Source organism: Schistocerca gregaria, chromosome 10 (assembly GCF_023897955.1).
Source record: "Schistocerca gregaria isolate iqSchGreg1 chromosome 10, iqSchGreg1.2, whole genome shotgun sequence".
Classification (NCBI taxonomy): domain Eukaryota; kingdom Metazoa; phylum Arthropoda; class Insecta; order Orthoptera; family Acrididae; genus Schistocerca; species Schistocerca gregaria.
In genome coordinates this window covers 29,711,795-29,736,058 of record NC_064929.1, presented here as the reverse complement: position 1 = coordinate 29,736,058, position 24,264 = coordinate 29,711,795, and positions in this window count along the sequence as shown.

Sequence of the window (24,264 nt, the reverse complement as noted above, 5' to 3'; positions counted from 1 at the left end):
TGAAACACAGAAATTGCATCGGAATTGAATACAACAGTCACCATGTGCCCTTTCCTCCATGGGAGTAATGTCTCAAACAGTCTTCTCTTTTATTGTTCCCAGGAAGACCTGTAGTAGTTAGCGATGCACATCTAAAGGCATTCTGTAATCTGTGGACTATCAGAGTGTTGATGAAACACAGAAAATGCATCGGAATTGAATACAACAGTCACCATGTGCCCTTTCCTCCATGGGAGTAATGTCTCAAACAGTCTTCTCTTTTATTGTTCCCAGGAAGACCAGTAGTAGTTAGCGATGCACATCTAAAGGCATTCTGTAGTCTGTGGACTATCAGAGTGTTGATGAAACACAGAAATTGCATCGGGGTTGAATACAACAGTCACCATGCGCACTTTCCTCCACGGGAGTAATGTCTCAAACAGTCTACGCTTTGATCGTTACCTGGAAGACCAGTAGCAGTTTCGGATTCACGTCTAATGGAATTCTGTAATCTGTGGACTATCAGAGTGTAGATGAAACACAGAAATTGCATCGGAATTGAATACAACAGTCACCATGTGCCCTTTCCTCCATGGGAGTAATGTCTCAAAGAGTCTTCTCTTTTATTGTTCCCAGGAAGACCAGTAGTAGTTAGCGATGCACATCTAAAGGCATTCTGTAATCTGTGGACTATCAGAGTGTTGATGAAACACAGAAAATGCATCGGAATTGAATATAACAGTCACCATGCGCACTTTTCTCCATGATAGTAATGTCTCAAACAGTCTACGTTTTTGATCGACCCCTGGAAGACCAGTAGTAGTTTCCGATGCACATCTGGAGACATTCTGTAATCTGTGGCCTATCAGAGTGTTGATGAAACAAAGAAATTGAATCGGTATTGAATACAAAAATCACCATGCGCACTTTCCTCCACGGGAGTAATGTCTCAAACAGTCTACGCTTTGATCGTTCCCTGGAAGACCTGAAGTAATTTCAGATGCACATCTGGAGGCATTCTGTAATCTGTGGATCTTCAAAGTGTTGATGAAACACAGAAGTTGCATCGGGGTTGAATACAACAGTCACCATGCGCACAATCCTCCACGGGAGTAATGTCTCAAACAGTCTACGCTTTGATCCTTACCTGGAAGACCAGTAGCAGTTTCGGATTCACGTCTAATGGAATTCTGTAATCTGTGGACTATCAGAGTGTTGATGAAACACAGAAAATGCATCGGAATTGAATACAACAGTCACCATGTGCCCTTTCCCCCATGGGAGTAATGTCTCAAACAGTCTTCTCTTTTATTGTTCCCAGGAAGACCAGTAGTAGTTACCGATGCACATCTAAAGGCATTCTGTAATCTGTGGACTATCAGAGTGTTGATGAAACACAGAAAATGCATCGGAATAGAATATAACAGTCACCATGCGCACTTTTCTCCATGGGAGTAATGTCTCAAACAGTCTGCGTTTTTGATCGTTCCCTGGAGGACCAGTAGTAGTTTTCGATGCACATCTGGTGGCATTATGTAGCCTGTGGACTATCAGAGTGTTGATGAAACACATAAATTGCATTGGGATTGAATACAACAGTCACCATGCGCACTTTCCTCCATGGGAGGTATGTCGCAAACAGTCTACGCTTTGATCGTTAACTGGAAAACCAGAAGTAGTTTCCGATGCACATCATGTGGCATTCTGTAATCTGTGGATCTTCAAAGTGTTGATGAAACACAGAAGTTGCATCGGGATTGAATACAACAGTTACCATGCGTACTTTCCTCATTGGGAGTAATTCTCAAACAGTCTACGTTTTGAACGTTCCCAGGAAGACCAGTAGTAGTTTCCGATGCACATCTGGAGACAATCTGTAACCTGTGGACCCTCAAAGTGTTGCTGAAACACAGAAATTGCCTCGGGATTGAATACAACAGTCAGCATGCGCACTTTCCTCTATGGGAGTAATGTCTCAAACAGCGACGCTTTGATCGTTCCCTGGAAGACCAGTAGTATTTTCCGATTCACATCTGGAGACATTCTGTAATCTGTGGACAATCAGAGTGTTGATGAAACACAGAAATTGCATCGGGTTTGTATACGACAGTCACCATGCGCACTTTCCTCCATGGGAGATATGTCGCAAACAGTCTACGCTTTGATCGTTAACTGGAAAACCAGAAGTAGTTTCTGATGCACATCATGTGGCATTCTGTAATCTGTGGATCTTCAAAGTGCTGATGAAACACAGAAGTTTCATCGGGATTGAATACAAGAGTCACCATGCGCACTTTCCTCCATGAGAGGAATGTCTCAAACAGTCTACGTTTTTGACCGTTCCCTTGAAGACCAGTAGTTGTTATTGATGCACATCTGGAGGCATTCTGTAATCTGTGGACTATCAGTTTGTTGATGAAACACAGAAATTGCATCGGGATTGAATACAACTGTCACCATGCGCACTTTCCTCCAGGGGAGTAGTGTCTCATTCAGTCTACGCTTTGATCGTTCCCTGGAAGACCAGAAGGAGTTTTCGATGCACATCTAGAGGCATTCTGTAATCTGTGGACTATCAGAGTGTTGATGAAACACAGAAATTGCATCGGTATTTAATACAACAATCACCATGCCCACTTTCCTTCACGGGAGTAATTCTCAAACAGTCGACGCTTTGATCGTTCCCTGGAAGACCAGTAGTAGTTTCCGTTGCACATCTGGTGGAATTCTGTAATCTGTGGACTATCAGAGTGTTGATGAAACACAGAAACTGCATCGGGATTGAATACAACAGTCGCCCTGCGCACTTTCCTCCACGGGAGAAATGTCTCAAACAGTCTACGCTTTGATCGTTCTCTGGAAGACCAGTAGTACTTTACGATGCACATCTGGTGGCATTCTGTAACTTTTGGACTATCAGGGTGTTGATGAAACACAGAAATTGCATCGGGGTTGAATACAACAGTCACCATGCGCACAATCCTCCACGGGAGTAATGTCTCAAACAGTCTACGCTTTGATCCTTACCTGGAAGACCAGTAGCAGTTTCGGATTCACGTCTAATGGAATTCTGTAATCTGTGGACTATCAGAGTGTTGATGAAACACAGAAAATGCATCGGAATTGAATACAACAGTCACCATGTGCCCTTTCCTCCATGGGAGTAATGTCTCAAACAGTCTTCTCTTTTATTGTTCCCAGGAAGACCAGTAGTAGTTACCGATGCACATCTAAAGGCATTCTGTAATCTGTGGACTATCAGAGTGTTGATGAAACACAGAAAATGCATCGGAATAGAATATAACAGTCACCATGCGCACTTTTCTCCATGGGAGTAATGTCTCAAACAGTCTGCGTTTTTGATCGTTCCCTGGAGGACCAGTAGTAGTTTTCGATGCACATCTGGTGGCATTATGTAGCCTGTGGACTATCAGAGTGTTGATGAAACACATAAATTGCATTGGGATTGAATACAACAGTCACCATGCGCACTTTCCTCCATGGGAGGTATGTCGCAAACAGTCTACGCTTTGATCGTTAACTGGAAAACCAGAAGTAGTTTCCGATGCACATCATGTGGCATTCTGTAATCTGTGGATCTTCAAAGTGTTGATGAAACACAGAAGTTGCATCGGGATTGAATACAACAGTTACCATGCGTACTTTCCTCATTGGGAGTAATTCTCAAACAGTCTACGTTTTGAACGTTCCCAGGAAGACCAGTAGTAGTTTCCGATGCACATCTGGAGACAATCTGTAACCTGTGGACCCTCAAAGTGTTGATGAAACACAGAAATTGCCTCGGGATTGAATACAACAGTCAGCATGCGCACTTTCCTCTATGGGAGTAATGTCTCAAACAGCGACGCTTTGATCGTTCCCTGGTAGACCAGTAGTATTTTCCGATTCACATCTGGAGACATTCTGTAATCTGTGGACAATCAGAGTGTTGATGAAACACAGAAATTGCATCGGGTTTGTATACGACAGTCACCATGCGCACTTTCCTCCATGGGAGATATGTCGCAAACAGTCTACGCTTTGATCGTTAACTGGAAAACCAGAAGTAGTTTCTGATGCACATCATGTGGCATTCTGTAATCTGTGGATCTTCAAAGTGCTGATGAAACACAGAAGTTTCATCGGGATTGAATACAAGAGTCACCATGCGCACTTTCCTCCATGAGAGGAATGTCTCAAACAGTCTACGTTTTTGACCGTTCCCTTGAAGACCAGTAGTTGTTATTGATGCACATCTGGAGGCATTCTGTAATCTGTGGACTATCAGTTTGTTGATGAAACACAGAAATTGCATCGGGATTGAATACAACTGTCACCATGCGCACTTTCCTCCAGGGGAGTAGTGTCTCATTCAGTCTACGCTTTGATCGTTCCCTGGAAGACCAGAAGGAGTTTTCGATGCACATCTAGAGGCATTCTGTAATCTGTGGACTATCAGAGTGTTGATGAAACACAGAAATTGCATCGGTATTTAATACAACAATCACCATGCCCACTTTCCTTCACGGGAGTAATTCTCAAACAGTCGACGCTTTGATCGTTCCCTGGAAGACCAGTAGTAGTTTCCGTTGCACATCTGGTGGAATTCTGTAATCTGTGGACTATCAGAGTGTTGATGAAACACAGAAACTGCATCGGGATTGAATACAACAGTCGCCCTGCGCACTTTCCTCCACGGGAGAAATGTCTCAAACAGTCTACGCTTTGATCGTTCTCTGGAAGACCAGTAGTACTTTACGATGCACATCTGGTGGCATTCTGTAACTTTTGGACTATCAGGGTGTTGATGAAACACAGAAATTGCATCGGGGTTGAATACAACAGTCACCATGCGCACAATCCTCCACGGGAGTAATGTCTCAAACAGTCTACGCTTTGATCCTTACCTGGAAGACCAGTAGCAGTTTCGGATTCACGTCTAATGGAATTCTGTAATCTGTGGACTATCAGAGTGTTGATGAAACACAGAAAATGCATCGGAATTGAATACAACAGTCACCATGTGCCCTTTCCTCCATGGGAGTAATGTCTCAAACAGTCTTCTCTTTTATTGTTCCAAGGAAGACCAGTAGTAGTTACCGATGCACATCTAAAGGCATTCTGTAATCTGTGGACTATCAGAGTGTTGATGAAACACAGAAAATGCATCGGAATAGAATATAACAGTCACCATGCGCACTTTTCTCCATGGGAGTAATGTCTCAAACAGTCTGCGTTTTTGATCGTTCCCTGGAGGACCAGTAGTAGTTTTCGATGCACATCTGGTGGCATTATGTAGCCTGTGGACTATCAGAGTGTTGATGAAACACAGAAATTGCATTGGGATTGAATACAACAGTCACCATGCGCACTTTCCTCCATGGGAGGTATGTCTCAAACAGTCTACGCTTTGATCGTTAACTGGAAAACCAGAAGTAGTTTTCGATGCACATCATGTGGCATTCTGTAATCTGTGGATCTTCAAAGTGTTGATGAAACACAGAAGTTGCATCGGGATTGAATACAACAGTTACCATGCGTACTTTCCTCCATGGGAGTAATTCTCAAACAGTCTACGTTTTGAACGTTCCCAGGAAGACCAGTAGTAGTTTCCGATGCACATCTGGAGACAATCTGTAACCTGTGGACCTTCAAAGTGTTGATGAAACACAGAAATTGCCTCGGGATTGAATACAACAGTCAGCATGCGCACTTTCCTCTATGGGAGTAATGTCTCAACCAGCGACGCTTTGATCGTTCCCTGGAAGACCAGTAGTATTTTCCGATTCACGTCTGGAGACATTCTGTAATCTGTGGACAATCAGAGTGTTGATAAAACACAGAAATTGCATCGGGTTTGTATACGACAGTCACCATGCGCACTTTCCTCCATGGGAGTAATGTCTCTAACAGTCTACGCTTTGATCATTTCCTGGAAGACCAGTAGTAGTTTCCGATGCACATCTGGAGGCATTCTGTGACCTGTGGACTATCGGAGTGTTGTTGAAACACAGAAATTGCATCGGGATTGAATACAAGAGTCACCATGCGCACTTTCCTCCATGAGAGGAATGTCTCAAACAGTCTACGTTTTTGACCGTTCCCTTGAAGACCAGTAGTAGTTATTGATGCACATCTGGAGGCATTCTGTAATCTGTGGAATATCAGTTTGTTGATGAAACACAGAAATTGCATCGGGATTGAATACAACTGTCACCATGTGCACTTTCCTCCAGGGAAGTAGTGTCTCATTCAGTCTACGCTTTGATCGTTCCCTGGAAGACCAGAAGGAGTTTTCGATGCACATCTAGAGGCATTCTGTAATCTGTGGACTATCAGAGTGTTGATGAAACACAGAAATTGCATCGGGATTTAATACAACAATCACCATGCGCACTTTCCTTCACGGGAGTAATTCTCAAACTGTCTACGCTTTGATCGTTCCCTGGAAGACCAGTAGTAGTTTCCGTTGCACATCTGGTGGCATTCTGTAATCTGTGGACTATCAGAGTGTTGATGAAACACAGAAACTGCATCGGGATTGAATACAACAGTCGCCCTGCGCACTTTCCTCCACGGGAGAAATGTCTCAAACAGTCTACGCTTTGATCGTTCTCTGGAAGACCAGTAGTACTTTACGATGCACATCTGGTGGCATTCTGTAACTTTTTGACTATCAGAGTGTTGATGAAACACAGAAATTGCATCGGGGTTGAATACAACAGTCACCATGCGCACTTTCCTCCACGGGAGTAATGTCTCAAACAGTCTATGCTTTGATCGTTGCCTGGAAGACCAGTAGCAGTTTCGGATTCACGTCTAATGGAATTCTGTAATCTGTGGACTATCAGAGTGTTGATGAAACACAGAAATTGCATCGGAATTGAATACAACAGTCACCATGTGCCCTTTCCTCCATGGGAGTAATGTCTCAAACAGTCTTCTCTTTTATTGTTCCCAGGAAGACCAGTAGTAGTTAGCGATGCACATCTAAAGGCATTCTGTAATCTGTGGACTATCAGAGTGTTGATGAAACACAGAAAATGCATCGGAATTGAATATAACAGTCACCATGCGCACTTTTCTCCATGGGAGTAATGTCTCAAACAGTCTACGTTTTTGATCAACCCCTGGAAGACCAGTAGTAGTTTCCGATGCACATCTGGAGACATTCTGTAATCTGTGGCCTATCAGAGTGTTGATGAAACAAAGAAATTGCATCGGTATTGAATACAAAAATCACCATGCGCACTTTCCTCCATGGGAGTAATGTCTCAAACAGTCTACGCTTTGATCGTTCCCTGGAAGACCTGAAGTAATTTCAGATGCACATCTGGAGGCATTCTGTAATCTGTGGATCTTCAAAGTGTTGATGAAACACAGAAGTTGCATTGGGATTGAATACAACAGTTACCATGCGTACTTTCCTCCATGGGAGTAATTCTCAAACAGTCTACGTTTTGATCGTTCCCAGGAAGACCAGTAGTAGTTTCCGATGCACATCTGGAGACAATCTGTAACCTGTGGACCTTCAAAGTGTTGATGAAACACAGAAATTGCCTCGGGATTGAATACAACAGTCAGCATGCGCACTTTCCTCTATGGGAGTAATGTCTCAAACAGCGACGCTTTGATCGTTCCCTGGAAGACCAGTAGTATTTTCCGATTCACATCTGGAGACATTCTGTAATCTGTGGACAATCAGAGTGTTGATGAAACACAGAAATTGCATCGGGTTTGTATACGACAGTCACCATGCGCACTTTCCTCCATGGGAGTAATGTCTCTAACAGTCTACGCTTTGATCATTTCCTGGAAGACCAGTAGTAGTTTCCGATGCACATCTGGAGGCATTCTGTGATCTGTGGACTATCGGAGTGTTGTTGAAACACAGAAATTGCATCGGGATTGAATACAAGAGTCACCATGCGCACTCTCCTCCATGAGAGGAATGTCTCAAACAGTCTACGTTTTTGACCGTTCCCTTGAAGACCAGTAGTAGTTTTTGATGCACATCTGGAGGCATTCTGTAATCTGTGGACTATCAGTTTGTTGATGAAACACAAAAATTGCATCGGGATTGAATACAACTGTCACCATGCGCACTTTCCTCCAGGGGAGTAGTGTCTCATTCAGTCTACGCTTTGATCGTTCCCTGGAAGACCAGAAGGAGTTTTCGATGCACATCTAGAGGCATTCTGTAATCTGTGGACTATCAGAGTGTTGATGAAACACAGAAATTGCATCGGGATTTAATACAACAATCACCATGCGCACTTTCCTTCACGGGAGTAATTCTCAAACAGTCTACGCTTTGATCGTTCCCTGGAAGACCAGTATTAGTTTCCGTTGCACATCTGGTGGCATTCTGTAATCTGTGGACTATCAGAGTGTTGATGAAACACAGAAACTGCATCGGGATTGAATACAACAGTCGCCCTGCGTACTTTCCTCCACGGAGAAATGTCTCAAACAGTCTACGCTTTGATCGTTCTCTGGAAGACCAGTAGTACTTTATGATGCACATCTGGTGGCATTCTGTAACTTTTGGACCATCAGAGTGTTGATGAAACACAGAAATTGCATCGGGGTTGAATACAACAGTCACCATGCGGACTTTCCTCCACGGGAGTAATGTCTCAAACAGTCTACGCTTTGATCGTTACCTGGAAGACCAGTAGCAGTTTCGGATTCACGTCTAATGGAATTCTGTAATCTGTGGACTATCAGAGTGTTGATGAAACACAGAAAATTCATCGGAATTGAATACAACAGTCACCATGTGCCCTTTCCTCCATGGGAGTAATGTCTCAAACAGTCTTCTCTTTCATTGTTGCCAGGAAGACCAGTAGTAGTTAGCGATGCACATCTAAAGGCACTCAGTAATCTGTGGACTATCAGGGTGTTGATGAAACACAGAAAATGCATCGGAATTGAATACAACAGTCACCATGCGCACTTTTCTCCATGGGAGTAATGTCTCAAACAGTCTACGTTTTTGATCGTCCCCTGGAAGACCAGTAGTAGTTTCCGATGCACATCTGGAGACATTCTGTAATCTGTGGCCTATCAGAGTGTTGATGAAACAAAGAAATTGCATCGGTATTGAATACAAAAATCACCATGCGCACTTTCCTCCATGGGAGTAATGTCTCAAACAGTCTACGCTTTGATCGTTCCCTGGAAGACCTGAAGTAATTTCAGATGCACATCTGGAGGCATTCTGTAATCCGTGGACTATCAGAGTGTTGATGAAACACAGAAATTGCATCGGGATTCAATACAACAGTCACCATGCGCACATTCCTCCATAGGAGTAATGTCTCAAACAGTCTGCGCTTTGATCGTTCCTAGGAAGACCAGTAGTAGTTTCCGATGCACATCTGGAAGCATTATGTAATCTGTGGAGTTTTAGAGTGTGTTGATGAAACACAGAAATTGCATCGGGATTGAATACAACAGCCACCATGCGCAATTTCCTCCATGGGAGTAATGTCTCAAAGAGTTTACGCTTTGATCGTTCCCTGGAAGACCTGTAGTAGTTTCCGATGCACATCTGGAATCATTCTGTAATCTGTGGACTATCAGAGTGTTGATGAAACACAGAATTTGCATCGGGATTGAGTACAACAGTCACCATGCGCACTTTCCTCCATGGGAGTAATGTCTCAAACTGTCTACGCTTTGATCGGTTCCTGGAAGTCCAGTTGTAGTTTCCGATGAACACCTGGAGGCATTCTGTGATCTGTGGACTATTAGACTGTTGATGAAACACAGAAATTGCATCGGAATAGAATACAACAGTCACCATGCGCACTTTCCTCCATGGGAGTAATGTCTCAAACAGACTACGCTTTGATCGTTCCCTGGAAGACCAGTAGTAGTTTCCGATGCACATCTGGAGGCATTCTGTAATCTGTGGACTATCAGAGTGTTGATGAAACACAGAAATTGCATCGGGATTCAATACAACTGTCATCTTGCGCACTTTCCTCCATGGCAGCATTGTCTCAAACAGTGTACGCCATGATCGTTCATTGGAAAACCTGAAGTAGTTTCCGATGCACATCTGGAGGCATTCTGTAATCTGTGGACTATCAGTTTGTTGATGAAACACAGAAATTGCATCGGGATTGAATACAACTGTCACCATGCGCACTTTCCTCCAGGGGAGTAGTGTCTCATTCAGTCTACGCTTTGATCGTTCCCTGGAAGACCAGAAGGAGTTTTCGATGCACATCTAGAGGCATTCAGTAATCTGTGAACTATCAGAGTGTCGATGAAACACAGAAATTGCACGGGATTGAATACAACCGTCACCATGCGCACTTTCCTCCATGGGAGTAGTGTCTCAAACAGTCTACGCTTTGATTGTTCCCTGATAGACCAGAAGTAGTTTCCGATTCACATCTGGAGGCACTCTGTAATCAGTTTACTATCAGAGTGTTGATGAAACACAGAAATAGCATCGGGATTGAATACAACAGTCACCATGCGCACTTTCCTCCATGCGAGTAATTCTCAAAGAGTCTACGCTTTGATCGTTCCCTGGAAGACCAGTAGTAGCTTCTGATGCACATCTGGTGGCATTCTGAAATCTGTGGACTATCAGAGTGTTGATGAAACACAGAAATTGCATCGGGATTGATTTCAACAGTCACCATGCAAACTTTCCTCCACGGGAGTAATGTGTAAAACAGTGTACGCTTTGATCGTTCCCTGGAAGACCAGTATAGTTTCCGCTGCACATCTGGTGGCATTATGTAGTCTGTGGACTATCAGAGTGTTGATGAAACACAGAAATTTCATTGGGATTGAATACAACAGTCACCATGCGCACTATCCTCCACGGGAGGTATGTCTCAAACAGTCTACGATTTGATCGTTCCCTGGAAGACCAGTAGTAGTTTGCGATGCACATCTGGTGGCATTCTGTAATCTGTGGACTATCAGAGTGTTGATGAAACACAGAAATTTGCATCGGGATTGAATACAACAGTCACCATCCGCACTTTCCTCCATGGGACTAATGTCTGAAACAGTCTACGCTTTGATCGTTAACTGGAAAACCAGAAGTAGTTTCCGATGCACATCAGGTGGCATTCTGTAATCTGTGGACCTTCAAAGTGTTGATGAAACACAGAAGTTGCATCGGGATTGAATACAACAGTCACCATGCCTACTTTCCTCCATGGGAGTAATTCTCAAACAGTCTACGTTTTGAACTTTCCCAGGAAGACCAGTAGTAGTTTCCGATGCACATCTGGAGACAATCTGTAACCTGTGGACCTTCAAAGTGTTGATGAAACACAGAAATTGCCTCGGGATTGAATACAACAGTCAGCATGCGCACTTTCCTCTATGGGAGTAATGTCTCAAACAGCGACGCTTTGGTCGTTCCCTGGAAGACCAGTAGTATTTTCCGATTCACATCTGGAGACATTCTGTAATCTGTGGACAATCAGAGTGTTGATGAAACACAGAAATTGCATCGGGTTTGTATACGACAGTCACCATGCGCATTTTCCTCCATGGGAGTAATGTCTCTAACAGTCTACGCTTTGATCATTTCCTGGAAGACCAGTAGTAGTTTCCGATGCACATCTCTAGGCATTCTGTGATCTGTGGACTATCGGAGTGTTGTTGAAACACAGAAATTGCATCGGGATTGAATACAAGAGTCACCATGCGCACTTTCCTCCATGAGAGGAATGTCTCAAACAGTCTACGTTTTTGACCGTTCCCTTGAAGACCAGTAGTAGTTATCGATGCACATCTGGAGGCATTCTGTAATCTGTGGACTATCAGTTTATTGATGAAACACAGAAATTGCATCGGGATTGAATACAACTGTCACCATGCGCACTTTCCTCCAGGGGAGTAGTGTCTCATTCAGTCTACGCTTTGATCGTTCCCTGGAAGACCAGAAGGAGTTTTCGATGCACATCTAGAGGCATTCTGTAATCTGTGGACTATCAGAGTGTTGATGCAACACAGAAATTGCATCGGGATTGAATACAACAATCACTATGCGCACTTTCCTTCACGGGAGTAATTCTCAAACAGTCTACGCTTTGATCGTTCCCTGGAAGACCAGTAGTAGTTTCCGTTGCACATCTGGTGGCATTCTGTAATCTGTGGACTATCAGAGAGTTGATGAAACACAAAAACTGCATCGGGATTGAATACAACAGTCGCCCTGCGCACTTTCCTCCACGGAAGAAATGTCTCAAACAGTCTACGCTTTGATCGTTCTCTGGAAGACCAGTAGTACTTTCCGATGCACATCTGGTGGCATTCTGTAACTTTTGGACTATCAGAGTGTTGAAGAAACACAGAAATTGCATCGGGGTTGAATACAACAGTCACCATGCGCACTTTCCTCCACGGGAGTAATGTCTCAAACAGTCTACGCTTTGATCGTTACCTGGAAGACCAGTAGCAGTTTCGGATGCACGTCTAATGGATTTCTGTAATCTGTGGACTATCAGAGTGTTGATGAAACACAGAAAATGCATCGGAATTGAATACAACATTCACCATGTGCCCTTTCCTCCATGGGAGTAATGTCTCAAACAGTCTTCTCTTTTATTGTTCCCAGGAAGACCAGTAGTAGTTAGCGATGCACATCTAAAGGCATTCTGTAATCTGTGGACTATCAGAGTGTTGATGAAACACAGAAAATGCATCGGGATTGAATATAACAGTCACCATGCGCACTTTTCTCCATGGGAGTAATGTCTCAAACAGTCTACGTTTTTGATCGTCCCCTGGAAGACCAGTAGTAGTTTCCGATGCACATCTGGAGACATTCTGTAATCTGTGGCCTATCAGAGTGTTGATGAAACAAAGAAATTGCATCGGGATTGAATACAAAAATCACCATGCGCCCTTTCCTCCATGGGAGTAATGTCTCAAACAGTCTACGCTTTGATCGTTCCCTGGAAGACCTGAAGTAATTTCAGATGCACATCTGGAGGCATTCTGTAATCTGTGGACTATCAGAGTGTTGATGAAACACAGAAATTGCATCGGGATTCAATACAACAGTCACCATGCGCATATTCCTCCATGGGAGTAATGTCTCAAACAGTCTGCGCTTTGATCGTTCCTAGGAAGACCAGTAGTAGTTTCCGATGCACATCTGGAAGCATTCTGTAATCTGTGGAGTTTTAGAGTGTTGACGAAACACAGAAATTGCATCGGGATTGAATACAACAGCCACCATGCGCAATTTCCTCCATGGGAGTAATGTCGCAAAGAGTTTACGCTTTGATCGTTCCCTGGAAAACCAGTAGTAGTTTCCGATGCACATCTGGAATCATTCTGTAATCTGTGGACTATCAGAGTGTTGATGAAACACAGAATTTGCATCGGGATTGATTACAACAGTCACCATGCGCACTTTCCTCCATGGGAGTAATGTCTCAAACTGTCTACGCTTTGATCGGTTCCTGGAAGTCCAGTTGTAGTTTCCGATGCACACCTGGAGGCATTCTGTAAACTGTGGACTATCAGACTGTTGATGAAACACAGAAATTGCATCGGAATAGAATACAACAGTCACCATGCGCACTTACCTCGATGGGAGTAATGTCTCAAACAGTTTACGCTTTGATCGTTCCCTGGAAGACCAGAAGTAGCTTCCGATGCACATCAGCAGGCATTCTGTAATCTGTGAACTATCAGAGTGTCGATGAAACACAGAAACACAGAAATTGCATCGGGATTGAATACAACCGTCACCATGCGCACTTTCCTACATGGGAGTAGTGTCTCAAACATTCTACGCTTTGATTGTTCCCTGATAGAGCAGAAGTAGTTTCCGATGCACATCTGGAGGCACTCTGTAATCAGTTTACTATCAGAGTGTTGATGAAACACAGAAATTGCATCGGGATTGAATACAACTGTCACCATGATCACTTTCCTCGATTGGATTAATGTCTCAAACAGTCTACGCTTTGATCGTTCCCTGGAAGACCAGTAGTAGTTTCCGATGCACATCTGGAGGCAGTCTGTAATCTGTGGACTATCAGACTGTTGATGAAACACTGAAACTGCATCGGGATTGAATACAACAGTCACCATGCGCACTTTCTTCCATGCGAGTAATTCTCAAACAGTCTACGCTTTGATCGTTCCCTGGAAGACCAGTAGTAGCTTCTGATGCACATGTGGTGGCATTCTGTAATGTGTGGACTATAAGAGTATTCTTGAAACACATAAATTGCATCAGGATTTAATACAACAGTCACCATGCGCACTTTCCTCCATGGGAGTAATGACTCAAACAATCTACGCTTTGATCGTTCCCTGGAAGACCAGTATAGTTTCCGATGCACATCTGGTGGCATTCTGTAATCTGTGGACTATCAGAGTAATTATGAAACACAGAAATTGCATCGGGATTGAATACAACAGTCACCATGCGCACTTACCTCGATGCTAGTAATGTGTCAAACAGTCTACGCTTTGATCGTTCCCTGGAAGACCAGTAGTGGTTTCCGATGCACATCTGGAGCCATTCTGTAATCTGTGGACTATCAGAGTGTTGATGAAGCACTAAAATTGCATCGGGATTGAGTACAACAGTCACCATTCGCACTTTCCTCCATGGGAGTAATGTCTCATACAGTCTACGCTTTGATCGTTCCCTGGAAGTCCAGTCGTAGTTTCCGATGCACACCTGGAGGCATTCTGTAATCTGTGGACTATCAGAGTGTTGATGAAACACAGAAATTGCATCGAGATTGAATACAACAGTCACCATGCGCACTTTCCTCCATGGGAGTAATGGCTGAAACAGTCTACGCTTTGATCGCTTCGTGGAAGAACAGTAGTAGTTTCTGATGCACATCTGAAGGCATTCTGTAATCTGTGGACTATCAGAGTGTTGATGAAACACAGAAATTGCATCGGGATTGAATACAACAGTTACCATGAGCACACTTTCCTCTATGGGAGTAATGTCTCAAACAGTCTACGCTTTGATCGTTTCCTGGAAGACCAGTAGTAGTTTCCGATGCACATCTGGTGGCATTCTGTAATCAGTGGACTTAGGGAGTGTTGATGAAACACAGAAATTGCATCAGGATTGAATACAACAGTCACCATGCGCACTTTCCTCCACGGGAGGTATGTCTCGAACAGTCTACGATTTGATCGTTCCCTGGAAGATCAGTAGTAGTTTGCGATGCACATCTGGTGGCATTCTGTAATCTGTGGACTATCAGAGTGTTGATGAAACACAGAAATTGCATCGGGATTGAATACAACAGTCACCATCCGCACTTTCCTCCATGGGAGTAATGTCTGAAACAGTCTACGCTTTGATCGTTCCCTTGAAGACCAGTAGTAATTTCCGATTCACATCTGGAGTCATTCTGTAATCTGTGCATTATCAGAGTGTTGATGAAACACAGAAATTGCATCGGGATTGAATACAACATTCACCATGCGCACTTTCCTCCACGGGAGTAATGTCTCAAACAGACCAGTAGTAGTTTTCGATGCACATCTGGTGGCACTCTGTAATCTGTGGACTTAGGGAGTGTTGATGAAACACAGAAATTGCATCGGGATTGAATACAACAGTCATCATGCGCACTTTCCTCCACGGGAGTAATGTCTCAAACAGTCTACGCTTTTATCGTTCCCTTGAAGACCAGTAGTAATTTCCGATGCACATCTGGTGACATTCCGTAATATGTGGACTATCAGAGTGTTGATGAAACACAGAAATTGCATCGGGATTGAATACAACAGTCGCCATGCGCACTTTCCTCAACGGGAGTAATGTCTCAAACAGTCTACGCTTTGATCGTACCCTGGAAGACCAGTAGTAGTTTCCGATGCACATCTGGTGGCATTCTGTAATCTGTGGACTCAGGGTGTGTTGATGAAACACAGAAATTGCATCGGAATTGAATACAACAGTCACCATGTGCACTTTCCTCCACGGGAGTAATGTCTCAAACAGTCTACGCTTTGATCATAACCTGGAAGACCAGTAGTAGCTTCGAATGAACGTCTGGTGGCATTCTGTAATTTGTGGACTGTCAGAGTGTTGATGAAACACAGAAATGGCTTCGGAATTGAATACAACAGTCACCATGTGCATTTTCCTCCATGGGAGTAATGTCTCAAACGGTCTACGCTTTGATCGTTCCCTGGAAGACCAGTAGTAGTTTCCGATGCACATCTAAAGGCATTCTGTAACCTGTGGACTATCAGAGTGTTGAAGAAACACAGAAAATGCATCGGGATTGAATACAAAAGGCACCATGCGAACTTTACTCCGTAAGAGTAATGTCTCAAACAGTCTACGCTTTCATCGTTCCCTGGAAGACCAGTAGTAGTTTCCGATGCACATCTGGAGGCATTCTGTAACCTGTGGACTATCAGAGTGTAGATGACACACACAAATTGCATCGGGATTGAATACAACAGTCACCATGCGCACTTTCCTCCACGAGAGTAATGTCTCAAACAGTCTACGCTTTGATTGTTCCCTGGGAGACCAGTAGTAGTTTCCGATACACGTCTTGTGGCATTCTGTAATCTGTGGACCATCAGAGTGTTGATGAAACACAGAAATTGCATCAGGATTGAATACAACAGTCACCATGCCACTTTCCTCCATGGGAGTAATTCTCAAACAGTCTACGCTTTGATCATTCCCTGGAAGACCAGTAGTAGCTTACTATGCACATCTGGACTCACTCTGTAATCTGTAAACTATCAGAGTGTTGATGAAACACAGAAATTGCAACGGGATTGAATACAACAGTCATCATGCGCACTTTCCTCCACGTGAGGTATGTCTCAAACAGTCTACTGTTTGATCGTTCCCTGGAAGACCAGAAGTAGCTTCCGATGCACATCTGGTGGCATTCTGTAATCTGTGGACCTTCAAAGTGTTGGTGAAACACACAAATTGCATCGGGATTGAATACAACATTTACCATTCGCACTTACCTCTATGGGAGTAATGTCTCAAACAGTCTACGCATTGATCGTTCCCTGGAAGCCCAGTTGTAGTTTCCGATGCATATCTGGTGGCATTCTGTAATCTGTGGACTTAGGGAGTGTTGATGAAACCCAGAAATTGCATCGGGATTGAATACAACAGTCAACATGCGCCCTTTCCTCTACGGGAGGTATATCTCGAACAGTCCACGCTTTGATCGTTCCCTGGAAGACCAGTAGTAGTTTGCGATGCACATCTGGTGGCATTCTGTAATCTGTGGACTATCAGAGTCTTGATGAAACACAGAAATTGCGTCGGGATTGAATACAACAGTCACCATCCGCACTTTCCTCCATGGGACTAATGTCTGAAACAGTCTACGCTTTGATCGTTAACTGGAAAACCAGAAGTAGTTTCCGATGCACATCAGGTGGCATTCTGTAATCTGTGGACCTTCAAAGTGTTGATGAAACACAGAAGTTGCATCGGGATTGAATACAACAGTCACCATGCCTACTTTCCTCCATGGGAGTAATTCTCAAACAGTCTACGTTTTGAACTTTCCCAGGAAGACCAGTAGTAGTTTCCGATGCACATCTGGAGACAATCTGTAACCTGTGGACCTTCAAAGTGTTGATGAAACACAGAAATTGCCTCGGGATTGAATACAACAGTCAGCATGCGCACTTTCCTCTATGGGAGTAATGTCTCAAACAGCGACGCTTTGGTCGTTCCCTGGAAGACCAGTAGTATTTTCCGATTCACATCTGGAGACATTCTGTAATCTGTGGACAATCAGAGTGTTGATGAAACACAGAAATTGCATCGGGTTTGTATACGACAGTCACCATGCGCATTTTCCTCCATGGGAGTAATGTCTCTAACAGTCTACGCTTTGATCATTTCCTGGAAGACCAGTAGTAGTTTCCGATGCACATCTCTAGGCATTCTGTGATCTGTGGACTATCGGAGTGTTGTTGAAACACAGAAATTGCATCGGGATTGAATACAAGAGTCACCATGCGCACTTTCCTCCATGAGAGGAATGTCTCAAACAGTCTACGTTTTTGACCGTTCCCTTGAAGACCAGTAGTAGTTATCGATGCACATCTGGAGGCATTCTGTAATCTGTGGACTATCAGTTTATTGATGAAACACAGAAATTGCATCGGGATTGAATACAACTGTCACCATGCGCACTTTCCTCCAGGGGAGTAGTGTCTCATTCAGTCTACGCTTTGATCGTTCCCTGGAAGACCAGAAGGAGTTTTCGATGCACATCTAGAGGCATTCTGTAATCTGTGGACTATCAGAGTGTTGATGCAACACAGAAATTGCATCGGGATTGAATACAACAATCACTATGCGCACTTTCCTTCACGGGAGTAATTCTCAAACAGTCTACGCTTTGATCGTTCCCTGGAAGACCAGTAGTAGTTTCCGTTGCACATCTGGTGGCATTCTGTAATCTGTGGACTATCAGAGAGTTGATGAAACACAAAAACTGCATCGGGATTGAATACAACAGTCGCCCTGCGCACTTTCCTCCACGGAAGAAATGTCTCAAACAGTCTACGCTTTGATCGTTCTCTGGAAGACCAGTAGTACTTTCCGATGCACATCTGGTGGCATTCTGTAACTTTTGGACTATCAGAGTGTTGAAGAAACACAGAAATTGCATCGGGGTTGAATACAACAGTCACCATGCGCACTTTCCTCCACGGGAGTAATGTCTCAAACAGTCTACGCTTTGATCGTTACCTGGAAGACCAGTAGCAGTTTCGGATGCACGTCTAATGGATTTCTGTAATCTGTGGACTATCAGAGTGTTGATGAAACACAGAAAATGCATCGGAATTGAATACAACATTCACCATGTGCCCTTTCCTCCATGGGAGTAATGTCTCAAACAGTCTTCTCTTTTATTGTTCCCAGGAAGACCAGTAGTAGTTAGCGATGCACATCTAAAGGCATTCTGTAATCTGTGGACTATCAGAGTGTTGATGAAACACAGAAAATGCATCGGGATTGAATATAACAGTCACCATGCGCACTTTTCTCCATGGGAGTAATGTCTCAAACAGTCTACGTTTTTGATCGTCCCCTGGAAGACCAGTAGTAGTTTCCGATGCACATCTGGAGACATTCTGTAATCTGTGGCCTATCAGAGTGTTGATGAAACAAAGAAATTGCATCGGGATTGAATACAAAAATCACCATGCGCCCTTTCCTCCATGGGAGTAATGTCTCAAACAGTCTACGCTTTGATCGTTCCCTGGAAGACCTGAAGTAATTTCAGATGCACATCTGGAGGCATTCTGTAATCTGTGGACTATCAGAGTGTTGATGAAACACAGAAATTGCATCGGGATTCAATACAACAGTCACCATGCGCATATTCCTCCATGGGAGTAATGTCTCAAACAGTCTGCGCTTTGATCGTTCCTAGGAAGACCAGTAGTAGTTTCCGATGCACATCTGGAAGCATTCTGTAATCTGTGGAGTTTTAGAGTGTTGACGAAACACAGAAATTGCATCGGGATTGAATACAACAGCCACCATGCGCAATTTCCTCCATGGGAGTAATGTCGCAAAGAGTTTACGCTTTGATCGTTCCCTGGAAAACCAGTAGTAGTTTCCGATGCACATCTGGAATCATTCTGTAATCTGTGGACTATCAGAGTGTTGATGAAACACAGAATTTGCATCGGGATTGATTACAACAGTCACCATGCGCACTTTCCTCCATGGGAGTAATGTCTCAAACTGTCTACGCTTTGATCGGTTCCTGGAAGTCCAGTTGTAGTTTCCGATGCACACCTGGAGGCATTCTGTAAACTGTGGACTATCAGACTGTTGATGAAACACAGAAATTGCATCGGAATAGAATACAACAGTCACCATGCGCACTTACCTCGATGGGAGTAATGTCTCAAACAGTTTACGCTTTGATCGTTCCCTGGAAGACCAGTAGTAGCTTCCGATGCACATCAGCAGGCATTCTGTAATCTGTGAACTATCAGAGTGTCGATGAAACACAGAAACACAGAAATTGCATCGGGATTGAATACAACCGTCACCATGCGCACTTTCCTACATGGGAGTAGTGTCTCAAACATTCTACGCTTTGATTGTTCCCTGATAGAGCAGAAGTAGTTTCCGATGCACATCTGGAGGCACTCTGTAATCAGTTTACTATCAGAGTGTTGATGAAACACAGAAATTGCATCGGGATTGAATACAACTGTCACCATGATCACTTTCCTCGATTGGATTAATGTCTCAAACAGTCTACGCTTTGATCGTTCCCTGGAAGACCAGTAGTAGTTTCCGATGCACATCTGGAGGCAGTCTGTAATCTGTGGACTATCAGACTGTTGATGAAACACTGAAACTGCATCGGGATTGAATACAACAGTCACCATGCGCACTTTCCTCCATGCGAGTAATTCTCAAACAGTCTACGCTTTGATCGTTCCCTGGAAGACCAGTAGTAGCTTCTGATGCACATGTGGTGGCATTCTGTAATGTGTGGACTATAAGAGTATTCTTGAAACACATAAATTGCATCAGGATTTAATACAACAGTCACCATGCGCACTTTCCTCCATGGGAGTAATGACTCAAACAATCTACGCTTTGATCGTTCCCTGGAAGACCAGTATAGTTTCCGATGCACATCTGGTGGCATTCTGTAATCTGTGGACTATCAGAGTAATTATGAAACACAGAAATTGCATCGGGATTGAATACAACAGTCACCATGCGCACTTACCTCGATGCTAGTAATGTGTCAAACAGTCTACGCTTTGATCGTTCCCTGGAAGACCAGTAGTGGTTTCCGATGCACATCTGGAGCCATTCTGTAATCTGTGGACTATCAGAGTGTTGATGAAGCACTAAAATTGCATCGGGATTGAGTACAACAGTCACCATTCGCACTTTCCTCCATGGGAGTAATGTCTCATACAGTCTACGCTTTGATCGTTCCCTGGAAGTCCAGTCGTAGTTTCCGATGCACACCTGGAGGCATTCTGTAATCTGTGGACTATCAGAGTGTTGATGAAACACAGAAATTGCATCGAGATTGAATACAACAGTCACCATGCGCACTTTCCTCCATGGGAGTAATGGCTGAAACAGTCTACGCTTTGATCGCTTCGTGGAAGAACAGTAGTAGTTTCTGATGCACATCTGAAGGCATTCTGTAATCTGTGGACTATCAGAGTGTTGATGAAACACAGAAATTGCATCGGGATTGAATACAACAGTTACCATGAGCACACTTTCCTCTATGGGAGTAATGTCTCAAACAGTCTACGCTTTGATCGTTTCCTGGAAGACCAGTAGTAGTTTCCGATGCACATCTGGTGGCATTCTGTAATCAGTGGACTTAGGGAGTGTTGATGAAACACAGAAATTGCATCAGGATTGAATACAACATTCACCATGCGCACTTTCCTCCACGGGAGGTATGTCTCGAACAGTCTACGATTTGATCGTTCCCTGGAAGATCAGTAGTAGTTTGCGATGCACATCTGGTGGCATTCTGTAATCTGTGGACTATCAGAGTGTTGATGAAACACAGAAATTGCATCGGGATTGAATACAACAGTCACCATCCGCACTTTCCTCCATGGGAGTAATGTCTGAAACAGTCTACGCTTTGATCGTTCCCTTGAAGACCAGTAGTAATTTCCGATTCACATCTGGAGTCATTCTGTAATCTGTGCATTATCAGAGTGTTGATGAAACACAGAAATTGCATCGGGATTGAATACAACATTCACCATGCGCACTTTCCTCCACGGGAGTAATGTCTCAAACAGACCAGTAGTAGTTTTCGATGCACATCTGGTGGCACTCTGTAATCTGTGGACTTAGGGAGTGTTGATGAAACACAGAAATTGCATCGGGATTGAATACAACAGTCATCATGCGCACTTTCCTCCACGGGAGTAATGTCTCAAACAGTCTACGCTTTTATCGTTCCCTTGAAGACCAGTAGTAATTTCCGATGCACATCTGGTGACATTCCGTAATATGTGGACTATCAGAGTGTTGATGAAACACAGAAATTGCATCGGGATTGAATACAACAGTCGCCATGCGCACTTTCCTCAACGGGAGTAATGTCTCAAACAGTCTACGCTTTGATCGTACCCTGGAAGACCAGTAGTAGTTTCCGATGCACATCTGGTGGCATTCTGTAATCTGTGGACTCAGGGTGTGTTGATGAAACACAGATATTGCATCGGAATTGAATACAACAGTCACCATGTGCACTTTCCTCCACGGGAGTAATGTCTCAAACAGTCTACGCTTTGATCATAACCTGGAAGACCAGTAGTAGCTTCGAATGAACGTCTGGTGGCATTCTGTAATTTGTGGACTGTCAGAGTGTTGATGAAACACAGAAATGGCTTCGGAATTGAATACAACAGTCACCATGTGCATTTTCCTCCATGGGAGTAATGTCTCAAACGGTCTACGCTTTGATCGTTCCCTGGAAGACCAGTAGTAGTTTCCGATGCACATCTAAAGGCATTCTGTAACCTGTGGACTATCAGAGTGTTGAAGAAACACAGAAAATGCATCGGGATTGAATACAAAAGGCACCATGCGAACTTTACTCCGTAAGAGTAATGTCTCAAACAGTCTACGCTTTCATCGTTCCCTGGAAGACCAGTAGTAGTTTCCGATGCACATCTGGAGGCATTCTGTAACCTGTGGACTATCAGAGTGTAGATGACACACACAAATTGCATCGGGATTGAATACAACAGTCACCATGCGCACTTTCCTCCACGAGAGTAATGTCTCAAACAGTCTACGCTTTGATTGTTCCCTGGGAGACCAGTAGTAGTTTCCGATACACGTCTTGTGGCATTCTGTAATCTGTGGACCATCAGAGTGTTGATGAAACACAGAAATTGCATCAGGATTGAATACAACAGTCACCATGCCACTTTCCTCCATGGGAGTAATTCTCAAACAGTCTACGCTTTGATCATTCCCTGGAAGACCAGTAGTAGCTTACTATGCACATCTGGACTCACTCTGTAATCTGTAAACTATCAGAGTGTTGATGAAACACAGAAATTGCAACGGGATTGAATACAACAGTCATCATGCGCACTTTCCTCCACGTGAGGTATGTCTCAAACAGTCTACTGTTTGATCGTTCCCTGGAAGACCAGAAGTAGCTTCCGATGCACATCTGGTGGCATTCTGTAATCTGTGGACCTTCAAAGTGTTGGTGAAACACACAAATTGCATCGGGATTGAATACAACATTTACCATTCGCACTTACCTCTATGGGAGTAATGTCTCAAACAGTCTACGCATTGATCGTTCCCTGGAAGCCCAGTTGTAGTTTCCGATGCATATCTGGTGGCATTCTGTAATCTGTGGACTTAGGGAGTGTTGATGAAACACAGAAATTGCATCGGGATTGAATACAACAGTCAACATGCGCCCTTTCCTCTACGGGAGGTATATCTCGAACAGTCCACGCTTTGATCGTTCCCTGGAAGACCAGTAGTAGTTTGCGATGCACATCTGGTGGCATTCTGTAATCTGTGGACTATCAGAGTCTTGATGCAACACAGAAATTGCGTCGGGATTGAATACAACAGTCACCATGCGCACTTTCCTCTATGGGAGTAATGTCTCAAACAGTCTACGCTTTGATCGTTACCTGGAAGACCAGTAGTGGCTTCCGATGCACGTCTGGTGGCATTCTGTAATCTGTGGACTATCAGAGTGTTGATGAAACACAGAAATTGCATCGGAATTGAATACAACAGTCACCATGTGCACTTTCCTCCATGGGAGTAATGTCTCAAACACTCTACGCTTTGATCGTTCCCTAGAAGACCAGTAGTAGCTTCCGATGCACATCTAAAGGCATTCTGTAATCTGTGGACTATCAGAGTGTTGCTGAAACACAGTAAATGCAACGGGATTGAATACAACAGTCACCATGCGCACTTTCATCCATGGGAGTAATGTCTCAAACAGTCTACGCTTTGATCGTTCCCTGGAAGACCTGAAGTAGTTTCCGATGCACATCTTGAGTCATTCTGTAATCTGTGGACAATCAGAGTGATGATAAAACACAGAAATTGGATCGGGATTGAAAACAACAGACACCATGCCCTCTTTCCTCCCTGGGTGTAATGTCTCAAACAGTCTACGCTTTGATCGTTCCCTGGAAGACCAGTAGTAGTTTCCGATGCACATCTGGAGGCACTCTGTAATCTGTGGACTATCAGAGTGTTGATGAAACACAGATGTTGCATCGGGATTG